Raw genomic sequence first — 19679 nt, 5'->3', positions numbered from 1 at the left:
GCGGTAGTGTTTCCAAGCACCATAGTCCCTTTAGAAAACCTCTCATTTTAATGGTGGCAACGGTTCACTGCCAGAGGCCCCGCTGGAGTCTGAGCTGAAGGAGTTTCTGGTGATCCTGGATGATTTCGCCGGACTCGGTGGCACCGATGACGAGCATTAAGAGCTAGCCAATCTTCTCGCTGACGATCTCGTTTGTAGGTCATATAGAGGCATCGGAAGTAAATTGAGACAGTTTCATAACCAGTTAAAAGTTCCTCACAGTAACTTTAAAGGGGTCATTGCAACTCAAAACTCCTCTAAATTAGGCCTTACCATGGCCCGGTCACACGAAGGTGACCTATTACTGCAGTCCTATTCTGGTCCTATAACTTATTCAGAGATACGGCTGCTTATAAATAGCAACGCATCACAACCTGGCACTCTATTGTCATGGCAGCTACCATCAAAGAAAGAGAGCAAGTTAAGTTATAATAAAAAAGTATCTTATATTTCCATCGTTATTCTAGCTTTACAGTTGCTTAACTATATAATGATGTATAACCTCATAGTTATTTCTGTTCGACAGGGTAGGGACTTAGTACTTATTTCTATTAATGACAATCCAGAGTTTTTATATAGTAAACATGACAATTTGCTGTAGTACTTGTGTGCTTTCTCTTTATAAAGATGGTTGTTTATCTATTTGTATAAATAAGATGTAGAGGTGCTTAGTCTTGGAGCATTCGCCTTGCATTTCCCTCTCAGCTGAAACGACTCAATGGGGAAATAATTAGTAAAACTCAACCTCCAGATTACTTTGGGGCCCCTTCTAGTCTCACACGGCTCTCCAGCAGGTTATATTCATTCATCTCTGTGTATACAATCTTGGTTATGAAGCAGGTTACTGCAGAGTACCAGAGGTACAATAACCATAACAGTTATGACATAAAGTGTGATGTTCCTGTACCATTGAGTATCACTCTGAGGCTGAGAGAAAAATAAAGTTGGCCAATATATATGTATATATAAATCCTTTATTTAACCAGGTAAAAGTCGAGATTACAACAATAAACACAAACAATACAAATACAAACGAGGAGTGAGCACAACATCCATCCATAAAAGCTTTTTTGCCTAGTTCTGTTCTAACCTTGGGGACCAACGTCTGTAGACTACTCTGAGAGCGTAGGCCTTATTGATTTGGGTTTTTACATATGTATATTCACAGATGAGAAGGAATCAATAAACTGCTACACACGGGCTACAAGTAATCCCTGACCAACAACAGCATGTTAATATTTAGGCCATGTGTAGACAGAAAACAACACTGTGTTTGAAAAGGGGCTGAATTGGTCTCTGGAGGTGTTGCCGTAAGTACCGGCTAGAAATAGCAGCGTAACATAATTGTGATCTGCCCCGGTGCAAATTCTTTTCTTGGGCTCTCGCCCCAAACACACGCACGTACACACACGATCACTTGAGACAATTGCAAAGCAGACAATTGCTATGCCACCAGGGAGAGGCTCACCATGCAACTCCCATACAGCAAACCAGCCTTAGATCGGCACCACGGACAGCAGCCTGGAGTGTCAAATTTATCAATGCTAATTCATCAGCCTGCCCTGGACTCAGCAGACAAATGTTATCACCGACACAGATTTCAGTGGGCACACGTTTTCCAACAGAACTGTGTCCTTTTTTATTGGAATGTCGTGGCCGCGAGCGGACGCAGTGTGACGTGGCACGCCGTTTTGAGCTGAACTTTTGTCAGACGCCCAGATGTTTCTATTTATTCCTGTCGCTCGCAGGAAGATAAGTGGTTACCAGTCTGATCTTGAGCGCACAGCTGATAGATAGCCTACGTGGTTTGTTTACATGACATAACAGAAGTGCATATAACGGATTCAGTGTGGACAGGGTGTAGGAAGGTGGAAGGTGATTTTTGGGCCGCTGACAGCTTCTGGGCCACACTGGTTGCAACGTCAATATTTAAGCCACTGGCTAGAAGAGGAAATACAATCCAAGAAGTCCAATTTGGGTGATATATTCAGGAGTTAAGACCTATCAGACTCCAAAATCACTTCACAGCGGTTTATACTGTAAAACAGCAGTCAGCAACTACATTTGTCCAAGGGCCAGAATTTTTCTAAGCAGACGCTTTCAAATAAAAAAATAATAATTTATTTAACCCTTATTAGCCTATCATTGTTTAATCATTTCTAATTATCAAACAACAATGAAAAAAAAAACGTTATTACAAAACTAATGTTACTTTTTATAGCCTATCAGTGTGAACAGATTACTAAAACCATGGGAAATCCATAATGATAACTAGATACTTAATTAGAAAATGCCCTCAGACCTCCACCAAGGAGACAGCTCACTGAGGAGTGATGGTTAAAATCTCTAATTACAGAAATTGCTGAACGCAGTCCTATAATTCCTGAACTGCAGCTTGTGCTGGTTTATACAGGGCAGGCACAACAGACTGACTAAAATGCACATGTGAATGCACATTGTAGCAGGGCTCACGCACTTTGACCGTATGCTTTGATTCTATATAGTCTACAATCGAGAGTGAACTTGCAAAAACTTGCGTGAGACTCGCTATCTGACAACTTATCATAACTTTGACCATTCAAGTTAAAACCCTAACCTTAACCATTCAAGTTCAATACCTACTGCCAATGCCACCGAGCTGCTGGGATAAACAATAACCAATCAGCTTTGTTACATGCTTCTGCAGCTCTTCATCTAAACCCTTTTGCACTGCTCCATCTTTTTCTACTTTTTCCTCACAGACCAAAACCGACTTTCTCCTTTTTCCTACATTTGTTAATAGTAAGATGAAACAACCTTTCCATTCAAAATCCACTCTTTTACAGTTTAACATCTCTGAACCAAGTCTTCTGAAAGACAAGCTTTCAACTCCCGATGACGCAAGAGTTGATATCATCTGAGTCACCTTCAATTACCACCATGTGCTCAGAGCAAGCAGCAAGTGCTGACTTTTTGCCAACATGTCAATGAATCCAGTTGGTTTTTGCTACCGCAAAAAGCGTTGCTGTCATCACTTACAGTTTTACAATAAAGGCCTTCCACTGTGCTCATATTATGAAGCAAATGCAGGGAGGGATGAGTAACAGCAGCTTAACAGCAGCTTATCACGGGGGTTTTACCAGCAAAATGCTAGTGAAATATGCAAGTGGCTGCTAGATTTGTTTCACTCACCACCAGCCAAAAAAACAATGGTAATCTACTGAGTGGCTGGTAGATTTTGGAATCCACCAGCCACAGTGGCAGGTGGACAAAAAAGTTAATTTCCAACCCTGCTTATGACCGGATTGGATTGTTGCATCACTAGTCTCATTGTGGCAAATGTTTTCGTTACTTTGCCAGCATCCTCAACTCTGCGACCTCATTTGTGCCAATGCAAATTTCCACGTGGTCTTATTGAAATGCATGACATGGCCACTTTTTGATGCAAAGCTATCATCAGTCAGAACCATTGACTGTATAAAATATGGATGTCGTCTCTGCGACGTCATCTGGGCTGGGATAATGATTGGCTCAACGACATATGTGGTATTACTGCCATTTCTTTCTTTTGCAAATTTATAATTTATCCTGCGTTTAGTGCTATATAAATAAGCTTTATTGTTAGGCTATTATTAGTTATATTGTTGCTTTTTAAATGACAAAGCTGAGTTGCTTTGGTTGCGTCTGGTTGCTATGATACGGAATATCCCCTCCTCCGCTGTGATTGGACGGCTGGGTAAAAAATTGACAGTGACGAGCGCAGCGTTTTTACCCAAAGTTTAACATTTTTCAACTCTCAGCAAACACCAAAAGTGCAGTGCTCAGCTCAGAATAGACGCATCAAGCATAAATACGAGGCGCTCCCATTGCAAAGAATTCAAAGATTTGAAACATTTTTCAAAACCGAAGGTTGCTGCTTGGTCTGAACACAGCATTACGGTTAACTTCAACCTCCGTAGTGACCAAACTATGGTGGAGAGGACTGAGCAAAAAAAAGGTTGACTTCTTCTTGCATGAAAGTCAGTTTTTTAGGATACAAAATCTGGTGACATGGTGTGTGGCAAAAACTGGAGTCCTACAAGTCTTTTGTGGGTGTGCAATGAAAAACTACCACCCACAGCCTGTCATGAGTTATTGGTTAAATATACAGTATACACTGCTAGTAGAGCCGACAAGCAGTGGTTAATGTAGTGTGATACAGTACACATGTGGAATCTATTGACCTGTTTGTTTTCAGGGACCTGCTCCACGGTAAACATCGTTTGGTCCCATTTTCTCGGTTGGATAATCCTGTCTACTACCCACCACGACATATTGTGCAAATCAGCAGACTAAATTCCCTGAGTCATTTTTTGGTTACATATTAATTCAATATTTGTATATTCATATTTTATATCATCGTAAGCCCGGATGCAGTGAAAAGGCCCTCAAGTTAAATTTGTTCCAGTTGACTTGTTCGCTGTGCACTGAACTCTGCTGAGTGCGTGTGAACGCTTGAAAGACCGACAGGAAAGAGAGGAGAAAGCGAGAGAGAAAAAGACAATAATGAATCCAGCTGTCACACGAGACCAGTAATGTGTGGCTTTCTCCTCCTTACATCCATACATGATGATTCACATGTTAAATCTCACCTGCAGGCAATCCCTGAGCTTCCTCTGCGTTCCCACAACCATCTCTCACTCTAATGTGCGCCATTCGTTTTATTGCAACCTCTCAATTATTCAGTACCGTCAGCTGAATACATATGTGCATGTGTGTATGTGTGTACATCTATGCTTGGATGTGTATTTTTTGTGTGAGCAGATGCAATATGTGTGTGTGTGTGTGTGTGTGTGTGTGTGTGTGTGTGTGTGTGTGTGTGTGTGTGTGTGTGTGTGGTAGACATGGGACGAAAGAGAAAGTGAGAAACTGAAAGGTGAGGGTACACTGGGGTTGCATTTTCACTCTTGGCCTTGCATTTGCAGTAAAAAAATAATAATTATAAACTTATTTTTCCCCATGTGTGAGAAACAGACCTCATCTGGCCTCTGTGTGCTGAACCACGACGCTATAAAGTCCTGCCTTCTACAACAGCATGCTCCTTTTCACTGTGAACACGCATCTTCCTCAGGATTTCAAAAAACTGAAGAGATCAAAATGGCAACAGCACACAGAGCTGGCAGCAGCTTGGAGGTCAGAGAAGAGAGTATCTGACCAGAGGGTTGCCAGTTTGAATTCCTGAACCAGTTAGGAAAGTGTGGGAAGAAAAAGTGAAAGAGTAATGCTGTTTTTCCTTGTTTAACACTGAGAGTAGCTGCCTTTGCATAATGCTGCCTGGTGGTCCAGCACGGTCGCACGAAAAGGCGTATGAATGACACGGTAATGCGCAAGGCAAAAGTGTGCAATGAGAACGCTGTTCTTGCTTTTGGCGTGTCAATCGTACGCTTTGTAGTCTGTAGCAACTCTAATGTAAATTAAACCTGCATTCTTCCTAACAGCCAGCAGGGGGCGACTCCTCTGGTTGCGAAAAGAAGTCTGATTGTGTAGAAGTCTATGAGAAAATGACCCTACTTCTCACTTGATTTATTACCTCAGTAAACATTGTAAGCATGAGTTTATGGTTTCAAGTCTTCTTCAATACAACATGATGTTCATTTAGTAAATTATGGTCCCATATAGCGTAAAATAGTCCATAAAGCAGGGGATGCTTTAGGGCGTGGCTACCTTGTGATTGACAGGTCGCTACTATGGCGTTGTCTGTGTTTTCATAATACAACTTTAACCCTTTCATGGTGTGTTTTCAGTTCATGAAAGTTAATTGTAACATTTTGGTTGCCTAAAAATATTTTATTCAGTGTACAGTTGTACTCAGTAGCTCCATCATTGGGTGTCACTTCTGGCAGCAAAAAACTAAGATTGCAACAACCAAAACCAAGATGGTGACGGCCAAACGCCGAACTTAAGGCTTCAAAACGGCAGTCCACAAACCAATGATGTCACAGTGACTACGTCCACTTCTTATATACAGTCTATAGTCACATATCTAACAAATGAGACGATTATTCAAACCATCATCTAGTTACTAAACTGATAAAGAGACGCAGAATTGCCCACCACCTCTGCTAACACTGGTTAGTAGTAGAGCCACAGTGTTAATGATTTAGCTCACTTGAATAAATGTCACTCTTAACTAAAAGAATGAATCATGTTGTTAATAAGATCTCACTTTTGTGTTAATATCTTAGCTGGTGGAAGACGTTTACTTTCAGCTGATGATTAAAACATTCAATAGACAATGTTCAATTTTATTTATTTCCCACACAACAACAACAACTTTATTAAACATAAAGAAATTATTGTGAATATCTATTTGAATGGGAGCCAATACAGACAAAATAACACTTGTATAGCAGCAGAGATTCTACTCTCGGTAGTAGTTTCTACCGAGACAGCCATCACTTTATCTCTGTTTTTATTGCAGGCAATATTGCAAATCAATGTTTGGAGCTTCTTTATGGCAGTATTGTCAATATTAATAATGTGATGACGTACTTAGTAGTAGATTAACCTCAACAGACATTAAGATAATAATAATAATAATTTATTCATATAGTATAGTATATATTTATCATTTATTATATAATGTCCTCCTCTGCAAATATTCATTAAATCTCTTTTATTGGATGTTTTAATTGTCCGAACAAATGAAGACTAAAAACACAAAATATATCTAACTACATTTATCCATATCTCCTGCCTCTAGGAGCATCAAATCATTGCAAAGAAATTAGACTACTGGTTAGCACATTGTTTGCCACAGTCTAATCTCAGACATGCTGCGTTTATGAAACCTGTACGAGATCATTTTAGACGATGACGTGGACACAAACGTCTGCATACGTGCTTATACTTCACCTTCAAATACAGCACACGCAGTAGATCCCACACAGGAGACATCTGGCCACTAGTATGCTGAATGCACAGCCCTATTCATATATTTTCAGCAAACGCTTCAATTATTTAGCCCCAGTGCTATTTATGGGGCCAAATGCTGTTTTCAAATATGCATGATGTGTCTATAAAGGATTTGATGTCTCCTTGCCTCTGTTTGAGTGGAAGAATCGTGTGACGGCAGTTCACAATGGGCAAGAAAACACAAATAGAACAAGACAAGAGTGAGGTCTGTGTGTCAGGGTCCTGGTTTATTTCTGGAGGAAGTGTCTCGGCTTGCGTGACCTAGGAGCACCGCGGGCTGATGGCTGCAGACGTGGTCCATAACGTACGGAACCTGGACTGAGCCAGCTGGGTGACACAGATGCATTATATCTGGAGGCTCAGTACAGAGTGGGAAGATTATCTGTGGAGATTACAGTATATTCAGAAATGCGGGAACTAAATCATATCGAGGGATATCAGAGTCCAATGGCTGTCTTAGCACCTTGTGAAACATTACCATATTTTCTATTTTCCTCCAAAGACAAGGAGATAAGAAGAAAAAGGAGATAAACCTTTACAAATTGACTTCTGAGTGATTTCATTGTTTCGTCCTCACTTTAGTCTGTAATCCGTGAAGTCATTTTATAAACAGATTTTCATTTTGTTACTCTCTATTCCAGGTTAGTAAAACACACAATTGATTCATCACATACCTACTTTAAGAGAACTTTCATGTTTTCTGTAGCTGCTGGTTTCTCCCTGGGAATGTGTTATTGCCTCAATTTCACTCTAGGCAAGAAAATAACAATATTTCAGTTAGTTTGGATTACAAACTTTCCCATTGTGGCTTTTTTAAGGGGCTATATCACAATCATGATGTTGTAAAGAACAGATGTAGGACATAAAAGCAGACTATAAAGTTGGTTTCATGTGAAGAACAGCTTGTCTGTGGTCTTAATATCTCTAAAAGAGAAGCTGTCAAATACTATTCATGAGTTACTGCGTTTTATGAGGAACATTTCCTCAGTGACTATTTCCTTAGCCAATATTTTTATACAACATGGAGAAATATCTGCCTCAAAGGGGGTTATGCAGATCACACTTCAAGCAGCAGCAGCGGCAGCAAATGATTCGTATGAAGATGCAAGCTGATATTGCGCCAAAGCGTGTAAGAGACCCGCCTTTCCACCAGAGGATAGTCTGTCAGTGTCACATTTTGCCCTTGCCGAGGCGTGAACATTACACGCCTGTATGAAGGTGCAGTACACTTAGTTAGGTTTAGGGAAAATTGTAATGGTTGGGCTTAAAATAAGCACATAAGCTAAGTAAAATACACACGGAAACAACGTAACATCAGTACGGAAAACAGGTCACAAACGTCAATACAAAACACGTGACAAACGTTACTAACGTAACTTGAAAAACAAAACATCGGTCTGGAACACTGATCTCCTGGTTGAAAGTTGTGTGTTTAGTTGGACACATCCCGCCCGCCATAAGTGTTCTTTTTCCCTTTTTATCCTACGTCACTAGCTCTGAATGTAGCATATTCACCCGGCTGCATTTACATTGCAGTCAGTACAGACTACATGGCGTGAGAATGACACGCCTAAAGCAAGAAGGGCGTTCTTATTACACGCTTATACGGCAATATCAAAAATGGCTAAGGAGACAAAGAAAATGGAGAAATGCGTGCCTTCTCTGGTCTACCCTCAAGATCATAACAAGTTCTCTCAGAACAGGTCACAATGATATGGAAAGTGATATGTTGCGAGTGTGGTGCAAAAAAACACCACAGAAATGTCATCACCACTTGCGATGCTAAAAAATCAATTTACCATCTCCCGGATTTCCACTTTACTGTAAAGCTTTTCTCACTTCCTCAGCAATGATAACTCCTTGCTGTGTGCAGTAAACTCACACCCACCTACAATATGTATTAATATTCCCAGTGATTTTATCACATACGGGGCACTCACTCCACCTAATTCGGAGGAAGATTATGAGTTATCTAACCTGTTTATTGTACATTTTTTTAATTTGGATAAACCTGGAGGATGTAATTTTCTGATTTCTGATGCAACATGAATAAAGTTTCATCAGAAAAGCGTTGTGTCATGTGAACAGTCAGGCTTAGTTACCACACTATTAACCTAGATAATAGTACAGTCATGTCAATGTGATTATGTAAAAATGTTCCAGGGAGAAAGTCAGAGGAAGTAATGAGTTCCGCTTCCTGTTTTCCTGCATCAGTATCCAAGACCTGCAAGCTGTAGCACAAGGACAGTAGCGGCCTGCCTCATGACTCTGAGTAGGTGTATGGGATGCTGAGGGCTTGTGAGTCATCCACAAGTCCATCTGAAATGCCTGACCAGGCTCCTCCACTCCCCATCCAGAGGCTCCATCTGTGGGCCCCATGGGCCAGCTGCTGGCCTCTCTCACGCTCCTTCAGCCCAAGCTGCTCAGGCACGATGCTCCAGTCATAATCCTTCCCCTGCCGGCTCAGCCAGCCAGCTCTCTTCTGAGCTTCTACCTCTCTGTTTGTTTGCCTGACTTCCTGCATGCCTGGATCCCGAGTCTGGAAACCCAGCTATGGACAGACATCAGTTAACTCCCTAGCAAGCCCACGCGAACCCAACCCCTGCAGCGCAAACATTTGGAGTACAACACGCACCTGTCTAACTCTGTGCACCTCAGAGCATGTGAATGACAGTGTGAAATGGGAAACGAAGGAAAAGGCACAGTGTGTGGTGTGCTGAAAATATGGGCTTCTGCTACAAGCTGGTAAATGGGAAACGGAGAAAGCTTTTTTGAGCTGTGCAGCCATCACGCTATAATGTGAACATGCTGTGGCATTGCATAAGGTTGTGTGCTCATTAAGGGCTAAAAATAAGCCTGGACCAGCAACTTTAGAAACTATGCTGCAATTGTATTTGACCATTTGTTAAAGAACAAAACAACACTTTCCGTTACTATGTTTTCCTTAAAATTTTATGTTCAAATTTCCAATTTGAGTTTGCCACAAAAAAAACTCCAATGATATTTTTGAGTTAATTTAGAACAATGTTTGCAGAATTTCATAATCTGTCCACCAGAAAGCGCTGACAAGTTTCTAATTTAATTGTTAAATGTCCAGCTTGGTACATATTAGGCTTTCCCACAGTCGTTTTGCTTTTTATTATAGAAATAAAACCCATTTAGTTCATTTTGGCACATCAGCGCCGTGTCTTCAATACATAGTTGGACATCGGACGCTACAAACTGAAAGTGAAAGTGTCTGCTCCGTACGGAGTCTCAGCACAGAGCAGCTGGAGTCAGATTTCACACACGGGACGAGAGAGAGTTGATAGACAAGATGATGGCGGAGGATTTGCTGTCAAAGCGAAAAGCAAAAGCGCCTATTTGGCAAAACTTCGGATTTAAACCCAACGCTAATAGAGAACCATAACATTAATGAGGCAATCGCCGTGCGGAGGACCGAGCGGTCACAGCCAGCGGCTCCAGGTGGAAACCTGCGACCTCGCAGCGAAAGCTGCACCAGAGAGACCATACACACAGCTATCCAACGGTAACGATCAAAGTAAGCGCTCTACAGATATTGAGCATCATCTTTTCTAACACCGGTGATGTCTCAAGTTTATTAACCGGTGGAAAAATGTCCTCACTATGGCATGCCTTGTACATATAAGGGCTGTGTATTGGCAAGGGCCATTTTTGAGAGGTTAATTATAACTTGATACAGTGTTCTGGAGAATCGATACAGTTTCGCACAACATAATATCATGATACTCGTGTATCAATATTTTCTTACACCCCTAGTACATATATTGGTCACAGTTTTTAAAGCTGCATTTATTGATCTGTTTTGGCTACTTGTGGACAGCAGAACAAGCTGTAAACACAACATTTACATATTTTCACCCTATTAAGTTGTTCTAGTTGCTAATCTACAAATCCAGCAGACACTGAGCAACATTAGCATTCATTCTGAGTCGTGTTTCTGGCCAGCTGTACACTTAAGTTCAATATTTATTCTCTTTTAGGTCTGTTTTGGTCTCCACCAACTCCTGAGGGAAACATCTGGCTCACTGGCTGCTCAATGCTCCACTATGCTCACCAGTTAATCGCTAACTTTGTCTAACATTTGGCGGTGGGCGGCTAGTGTGCAGTGAGTCTGTTAGATCTTTTTCCCTGATAACAGCTGTTGCTCGAAATGAGGTTGATGAGGGCGGGGAGACTGAGCCAAAACACTCCAATTGTGAAACTGCAAAACCAAAACAATGACTCGAAAGACTCTTGAACTCACAGATCTCAACTCTGCAGTTGCCCTCAGGAGTGGATAATACTTCAACTGATCCCTTTCACATTACATGTAATCATTTGATCCATTGTGAAGTATAAATATATTGATTAGTGCAACTTTAATTATCAAATATAGGGGATCCTTATCAAAATTGTTTGTTTATATGATGTGCCAATGTAAAAAAAATAGTATTGGCCAATGTGTTGTTATTGAGATTTGGGTATGCCCGATATGCATTTTTTTCAGCCGATACCGATAACCGATAATTACCTGCTTCTCATGATAATCGATCATTTTAAATTTTTGTATTTCCAAAAGAAGTTCATGTATGAACACTTGAGGGTAAGAAGGGCTCAAATGTAGTGAGCAAAGATGGATGATTTAATATTCCAGAGGTCTGACGTAACCAAATCTAACTAACATCACTATTGTTAACACAACAAAAACAAAGTTCTTCTGACTCTTCAAATGTTCATTCATTTTTAAAGTAAAGTCCATAGAAACTTCACAAACAAACTTTGGTTTTCAGAGAGCATTTTGCCCATATGAATTGAAATGAAATGCTTTGACGTGTAATCTGTCAAATCAGACATGTCAAAGTATACTCAATACGTGTTTATTGGTGGCTCGCAAACCACATTGTGTAGATGCTGCGCTTGTTAAGTCAATGAAAGCAATTCATTGTATTATCGGCCAATAATTTATCGAGTATACATTCATTATCGGGATAATACATTATAATATAAATTTCCAAATTATCAGCCGATAATTCATCGGCCTGAGATATATCATAATCAGACTGTTCAATATCTTAAATATCGTTATCAAAAATCATAAAACTGCTTTAATGTTGAACCTGTTACACTACTTTTATAAATGAAATTTATTATCATCTATTCAAGAACGGTCTCTTCCAGCAGAAGAATACAAAAAAATGGTCCATTGTTTCTACAGTAGCCCAGAACGGACAAACCAAACACTGGCTCTAGAGAGAGCCATTCGCATTTTTTCGGCCATTGTAGTTCTCCTACATGCTTGGCACACGGGAGGAGTTTCAGTTGGTTGCAATCTGCAACCTCACCGCTAGATGCCGCCAGATCCTACACACTGCACCTTTAAGTTACCAGTATATTTTAGTGTTTGGTTTAAATGATTAGTTAAACTTGGACAAACCATTCAGTAGGCTTTACTAGAGACAAAGAGACAAATAAGGCAGATTACAGAGCAACTAAGAATCTTGAAACCTGACAGTGACACTGCATTTCATCTGCATAATATTGCCTTTTTCGCTTGGGACCTCCCGCCTGTTGACTGTCACGATTTATCACTCATCCCATATTTACATTTTATTAAACTTTGTAATTCAGTCTCAGGTTGCCATCCCCCGAATTAGTTTTCAAAGATGCAAAAGTTGATTGCTTGCTTACTTTGAATTAAGCAGCAACATTTGATTCCTTCCTGACCAAAGTATCTTTGCAGTCGCACAATTAAAGGTCCTGCTTTACCCTTGTGTGTTTGCTCAGCGCATTGATTTTGAATGCATACTGATCGGCCAGAGCAGAGGTTCACTCCGGCAAAGTCAGCAGGGCCTAAATCAATACGAAAATGATATCAGAGGCCCTGCCTGGTGATTTGTGGGCTGGTTCCTGGCTGTGTCCATATTCTACAGGTGGGAATTTAAATCTAATTTCATGTGCTCATCGTTTAATGGGTTAACTCCTCATCAATGGGGATTTTTTGGGTGGGTGTGGGTGGTTGGGTGGGGGGGACTGGTGCGCCCTGTTTTAGATGTTTCAATAATTCATCAGTGACATGTCCCCAGGAAATGAGTCTTTTTTAATATATTCCTAATGGCCCACTTAAAGGTTATGTCTATCAGATGGCTCTAGCTGGAGACACTCTGGCATTTTAATCAGCAGAAGAGATGGCAGACATTTTTTTTAATTTTTTTTTTTAATAAATGAATTCCCATGTTCCATTGATTATATTGAAAATGTGCTTCTATCTCGAGTGTGACTATGCAGAGCTGTTTCAAGTGAAGATGAATCACACCAACAATCAGTTCTATCGCAGTCTTAGTGATGAATGTGGATCACCATGAGCTCATGCACATACTTGTACACATCCCAACCCCACCTTCTATAAAACACGTTTATGTCATTTAAAACATAATTCCATCTGAATTGCGTTTATGATTATGAGTAGGAAACATTTTTAATGAACAGATCTCTCAATTTGCAAAATCTTAAAACAGTATATATCTTCAAAATACATCCACAAAAACACTCAAAGCACTTTGTTAAGGTCAGTGAAAGATTGTCATCTTGGCTAGAAAGTCAAAAGTGACTTAAAGCAACTACAAGGAACTCTTATTTCAATCAGTTAACAACACAAAACAATGACAAATATTGTCCAGAAACCCTCACAGGTACTGCATTTAGCATAAAAAATATGCTCAAATCATAACATGGTAAACTGCAGCCCAACAGGCAACAACAGCTGTCAGTGTGTCAGTGTGCTGACTTGACTATGACTTGCCCCAAACTGCATGTGATTATCATAAAGTGGGCATGTCTGTAAAGGGGAGACTCGTGGGTATCCACAGAACCCATTTTCATTCACATACTTGAGGTCAGAGGTCAAGGTACCCCTTTGAAAATGAACATGACAGTTTTTCCTCGCCAAAATTTGCGCAAGTTTAGAGTGTGTAATTTAGCCTCCTTCACGACAAGCAAGTATGGCATAGTACCAATGAATTCCTTAGGTTTTGTAGTTTAATATGATACCAGTATCTTCACTCTAGCTTTAAAACTGAGCCCGCTACAACCTTCGAAAATCAATTGTATTATTACGTTAAAGAAATTAGTGGCGTATGTATTTTACTTATTTTAAGCCCAACCATGATGTTTTTCCTAAAGTGCTTTTGTTACCTAAACCTAACTGCGGCTGTTAACGTAGTTTCGTTGCCTAATCATAACCGCAACTGTTCACTGATGTTAAGGACGTGGCGTTACATGATACGCAAAAAGCCGTTTCACAACGTTAAGCCTGTGGAGTGAAATTACATGGGAAAAGCCTAAAATGCGTCATCATGACACGTAGAATGTCCTTAAAATGTCGTGCTATTTATATGCCTTCCCGTGAGATCGGATTGGTAGTCAGTACATGACCTAACCTGTCACCACAACCAGGTTGTATATTCAGAATTATGTTTGTGAACCCACAGATACACACACATATCCTGTCCAGAATGATAACATTTCACTCGCTTTTCCCTAAGGGGTACAGTGCAGTGCTAAGGTTACGGATAAGGCGACTGGTGTTTCCTGCAAAACTTCACTGGCAAAACAAATTAGTAGTTTATACATGTATTTTCTAGCAGAAAAGGTTGCCGCATGAGCTCAAGCATTCAGTCCAACACACATTTTCCCAAACACCCACTTGTAATTATCGACAAACTCACACATATGCATCTCATGGCATTTGTGGGTGTTCGCCATCACTGCTCAAAAAGGAAGTCCCCATATTTTATGCAGGTAATGAAGGTGCTTATTATTTCCCATGACTTTCGACATCACCACCATTATCGTTATCATCATCCATATAAAGTTCCAAAATTCTAAACTTCTCACACTATCTCATTATTGCAGTTGAGTTTGTGACCATGTCTGTGAACTGCTCTGTGGCTGCAGGTGGTTGTTCTGATATAGCGACCAAAGTCAATAGGGCACATGAATTTGTAATGTCCCCAGCACCCTCAGGTCTGTGATAATGTCAGTCGTTTGATGCCAGGGTTATAGCGAGATGAATCAAGGAGTGGTGGTGGTGATGAAAAATACATAAGAATCTTGTAACGGATGACCTCTCTGAGAAAGGGCAAGAGAAAGCCCTCGTTTCGGACGGTTTCTGCATCTCGGGGAAACAGTACGTGACAGCTTGGGGATGCCGGGGTCTCGACAGCAAACACTTCATTTGCATCTTGTTTTGTAAAGATAGCGCAGGTGTAAATTATGCTGAAGTGTTGGTGTCTCATAATCTGGTTATTCTGGGGCCACTTTCTACACGCTGTAAGAAGAGAGAAAATGAATGCACTTCCTATTAAGAGGAGAATCCCTTTGTAGGGTGGAGTACAAAGTGGAGAGGAATCCCAGCTACAAAGCAGAGTAAGACCAAGGGACAGATGAGGACTCGAGTGTTATTCAGCTCTTTTACCATCTGGTTCTTCCAGACGGGTTAAGGCAGAGGCATATGGAGCAAGATGTGAGGATGACGCTGTATTTGAATTGTTAATCCTCGCACACTCTGCCAACTTGTGTGTTAATGACACCACTGCGATGTTTGAGTGCACTCCTTTTGCGGCATATTGACAAGGTAACCTATGGAACGCAACATTTTCATCAGGCGCGAGTGACACATCAGCAGATGACGTAACAAAAAATAGCCAAAGTGAGATTTAATCTAAAAGGAGTCACGGCGATGGCATGTTGAAAGGTCATGTACGCTACTACTTCCTTTCCCCATGAGCCACGCTGACATGGACAAAGCACCTCATCTGAGTAGCCCATCCCTTCACGTGGTGACTAATCAATGGATGTCAGCTGTTTTCCACCAGTGAGATGCTTCCACCTCTCTGCCCGTCACATATTCAAATGTTAATACACACATCACACCTTCAACATGTGCAACCGAGGTGACATAATGTACGGTATAGAGAAAACATAAGAGTCTGCATCAGAGAAAGAGTTCTATTTTTTCCCGAGGTGTTTCTCAAAGGCTACCATATAGGTAAATACCAGGAGTCTGAGAAGCAAAAAGACAATTATACATTTCAGCAATTCAAACAGGTCTGGTTCTCATTGATGACTGTTTCACCAGTTAGAAAAACAATGTATGAAAAAAAGAGCTTTCTAGGTAGGATTAAGAGTGGAGATGCCATCTTACTACTGTGTACCGAAAAATAGCTACAGAAAATGGCCACATAATTGGCACACCTATAAGGGCTGTTGTAAGTCGAATCACAGAAATAAAAAGTCTTAAAGCCGACAACATCTGTTTACAGGTCTTGGTGAGTGCTACAGCGTATGTTAAAAAAAACAAGAAAAAGTTTTATAAAGCCTTTTTTGGCTCCAGAGGGAGCTGCATGATATCTGAAAAATTGCCTCAGGGGATGTCACTTGAGTCAGCGTTGGTTTGTGCTGAAGACTACAAGCTTAAAAATGATAATCTGTGGGTGTGGAGTTAGAAAAAAGTGAACTTACCAGACCTCTGTAGCCGGCTCCTTATTTCTGCTTGCGGCTAGCGGCTCTATATAAGAAGTGGACGTAGTCACCATGACGTCACCCGTTGGTCTGTGGACTGAGTTCGACATTTCGGCCGTCGGTATCTTGGTTTTCTGCAACCAGAAGTGACACGAGAGGGTGGAGCTAAGTACAACCTAACGCTGAATAAGACATTTTTAGACGAGCAAAATGTTACAATTAACTTTCATGAACTGAAAACACACTCTGAAAGGGTTAAAGTTCTATGACAAAAACACGGACAACTCCCGGACCAGACAATGCCATGGTAGCGACTTGTCAATCACAATTTAGCCACACCCTAAAGCATACCCTGCTTTATGATCTATTTGACTCTAAATGGGACCATAATTTACTAATTGAACATCATGCTGTTTTGAAGAAGACTTGAAACTAGTGATTAAGACCATAAACTCATGTTTACAATGTTTACTGAGGTAATAAATCAAGTGAGAAGTAGGCTCATTTTCTCATAGACTTCTATACAATCAGACTTCTTTTTGCAACCAGAGGAGTCGCCCCCTGCTGGCTATTAGAAATAATGCAGGTTTACACTTTTCAGACCCAGAGGTTGCCCGCTTTTGCTACTGCATAAAGTTGCTGCAAAAGTTGTATAAAGCCTTCTGTGGCTCCAGAGGGAGCCGCGTGAAATCTGATAAATTGCCTCTCCTTATTTCTGCTTGAGGCTAGCGGCTCGAGGCTACATTAGCCGCTACTAGCATAACACACCTGAACCTCCGACTGAACTGTTGGCCTTCGAGCTATTGTGGTTAATGTGTTCTGTTAAGTTTTCTTGACAACAAACAACATTGATAAAAAGTTGCGTTTACATTCTGTGTTTCTCAACTAAACGTAATGAGTGAATTTTCTGTCTCACATAACAATTGCAAAGTAGGGATGCACCGGTACTGGATCGGATATCGGGCCAATATTGATTCAAATAGCTGGATCGGATATCGCTGACAATGGGGCCGATCTATTCAATTCTATTTTATGTTTATATACTATATACATTATATACTGTAAGTTTAATTCCTGTTTAAGTTTTGACCAATTTGTTGCTGCATTAGAAAGGTTTACACTTGAATTGTAATTCCTGTTCATTTTAAGATTTTTCACCAATTTGCTGGTGTACGATTTATTCTTATAATGAATAAATTAAATAATTTTATATCTATATATTTATTGGTCATGTAATAACAAGTCGTATCGGTGGATCCCTATTGCAAAGGCGATTTAAATTTTGATGTGTTAAAGACACAATCTGTGTTTTATAGCTGTAGTGTCTAAGCAGATGGATTGTGTCATATTGTTGACATTATTTGACATGCATGGAGGTGTATTACATTGGTTCTTTAGCTCTTATTATGTTATTGGTCCTGTCTGTTATATTTGTAGTGTCTTGTAAGCCCATGTGGGCTGGGCAGCTTTTAATGCATGACGCTTTGAAAAATAAATGACTTACTTACTACTTAACCTACTACTACTTATTCTATTTTAGCTTGTTCTTATTTTCCATTCTGTTGAATTTTTAATGACTGTTTTTAATTGTATTTAAATGTTCTTTCATAATGTGTTTCTTTTGTTTTATGTAAAGCACTTTGAATTGCCTTGTAGCTGAAATGTGCTAGATAAATAAACTTGCCTTGTCTTACTTACTTATTTAGTATTTCTAATAGTGCATTGTTAACATCCATGTTTACTTGTTAGCAGTTTTCTTCTTCCTTGCCTTTGTTGGTGCATTACCGCCGGCAACAATCGATCAGTGAAATAACATGAAGCCAACAGCAGAATGTGAATCGCGAAAACAAAATTGAAATTCAGTCTGACTATGTCCTAATGGTTTATCTATCAATACATCCAGGAAAACAACAAGAAAACAACAGTAAAAAGTAGTGAATAAAGGCAGAAATACTCATTACAACCAGTGAACACTTGTTGAGTCACTGACATTGATCACAACCCCGAGAAAACGTTGCAGTCATTTTGTTGAATGCAGCCGTAAAACACCTTACACATGGCACCATTAAAATGGAAATGAATCTCATGCTTGTAAACTGATTCATTATTTTTAACACCCTGACTCATAAAATGGTAATAAAATGTTAAACTATTAATGCTGTGATCAGTTCCTATGTCACAACATATGAAATTTTCAAATGCCTGGAAATTGTTAATGCAAAGCTGCATAGTAAGAACGGATTATATCAGCATATGAAAGTCACTTCCAGCTATTGTTATTCAGATATGAACAGGGGGTCAAATTGAGGGGAAGCAACCACCTGCTTTGCAATATTGATGAAGGGCACTCTTAAACGAACAATAGCACACAGCACTCTCTCACCGCTATATTTCTCCTGGTAAACTTCAACCAAATTGCCCGTACGCAATGCAGGCGTATACTCTTTGACACCGAGCTAACCCGTTTTTGGCAATATTGAAACAAAGGGGGGAGGAAAGGGTAGACCAACAGACAAACACAAGAGACAATTTTCTGAGTGTACAGTGAGACAGCGAGGCCGATCTGTCTTCATTTAAAAGTTGTCTCAAGCTGTGATTGTGTCTGGGAGGGCAGACCCGGACACGTGCTGGATAAAGGTTATGGTGGCTGCTTCCCTCCTGGGAGGAGCTGATAAAAGGGAAGTCTTGTTGGAGGTCGCAGTAGAATCGTGACTGCAGGCTGTGAGTTCCCTCCTCGTGACATGATGGAGGGCTTTTCCCATTTCCCCTCCGCCTACAGCCTCTGTTTTTATTGCCAGAGAGTCCTAGATTTGAGCAATTTATACACAACAATTGGATGTGTGGCTCTTTGAAATGTATATTAAATATGCTAAAATGATGTACTGTATAGAGTAGGGGTGGGAATCACCAGAGGCCCCATGATGTGATATTATCACAATACTTAAGTCACGATATGACCTTATTGCGATTTTAAACATTTTGCGATATGCTGTATTTCGATAAGATATAATGAGATTTATTACCTTTTTTCAACTGAAGATTATACAGTTTGTTTTATCTAATAAGATACAGTTTTCACTCTGTTCATCTTGGAGTTTTCATTCACATATCTTGAGGTCAGAGGTCAAAGGACCCCTTTGAAAATGGACGTGCCAGTTTCTCCTCGCCAAAATTTAGCGTATCTT

General features: G+C 40.3%; 1 long non-coding RNA gene across 1 annotated transcript in view; it reads right to left on the bottom strand.

Moving 5' to 3' along the window:
- Nucleotides 1-19679, bottom strand: part of LOC141777462 (uncharacterized) — a 140641-nt gene that overhangs the window by 21666 nt on the left and 99296 nt on the right. The window contains exon 2 of the long non-coding RNA XR_012595901.1: nt 16495-16628. This is a non-coding gene — a long non-coding RNA (uncharacterized LOC141777462). The remainder of the gene's footprint in view (nt 1-16494; nt 16629-19679) is intronic.

The sequence above is a fragment of the Sebastes fasciatus genome, chromosome 11 (genome assembly GCF_043250625.1).
Source record: "Sebastes fasciatus isolate fSebFas1 chromosome 11, fSebFas1.pri, whole genome shotgun sequence".
Lineage (NCBI taxonomy): Eukaryota > Metazoa > Chordata > Actinopteri > Perciformes > Sebastidae > Sebastes > Sebastes fasciatus.
This window is presented reverse-complemented; position numbering and strand designations above follow the sequence as displayed.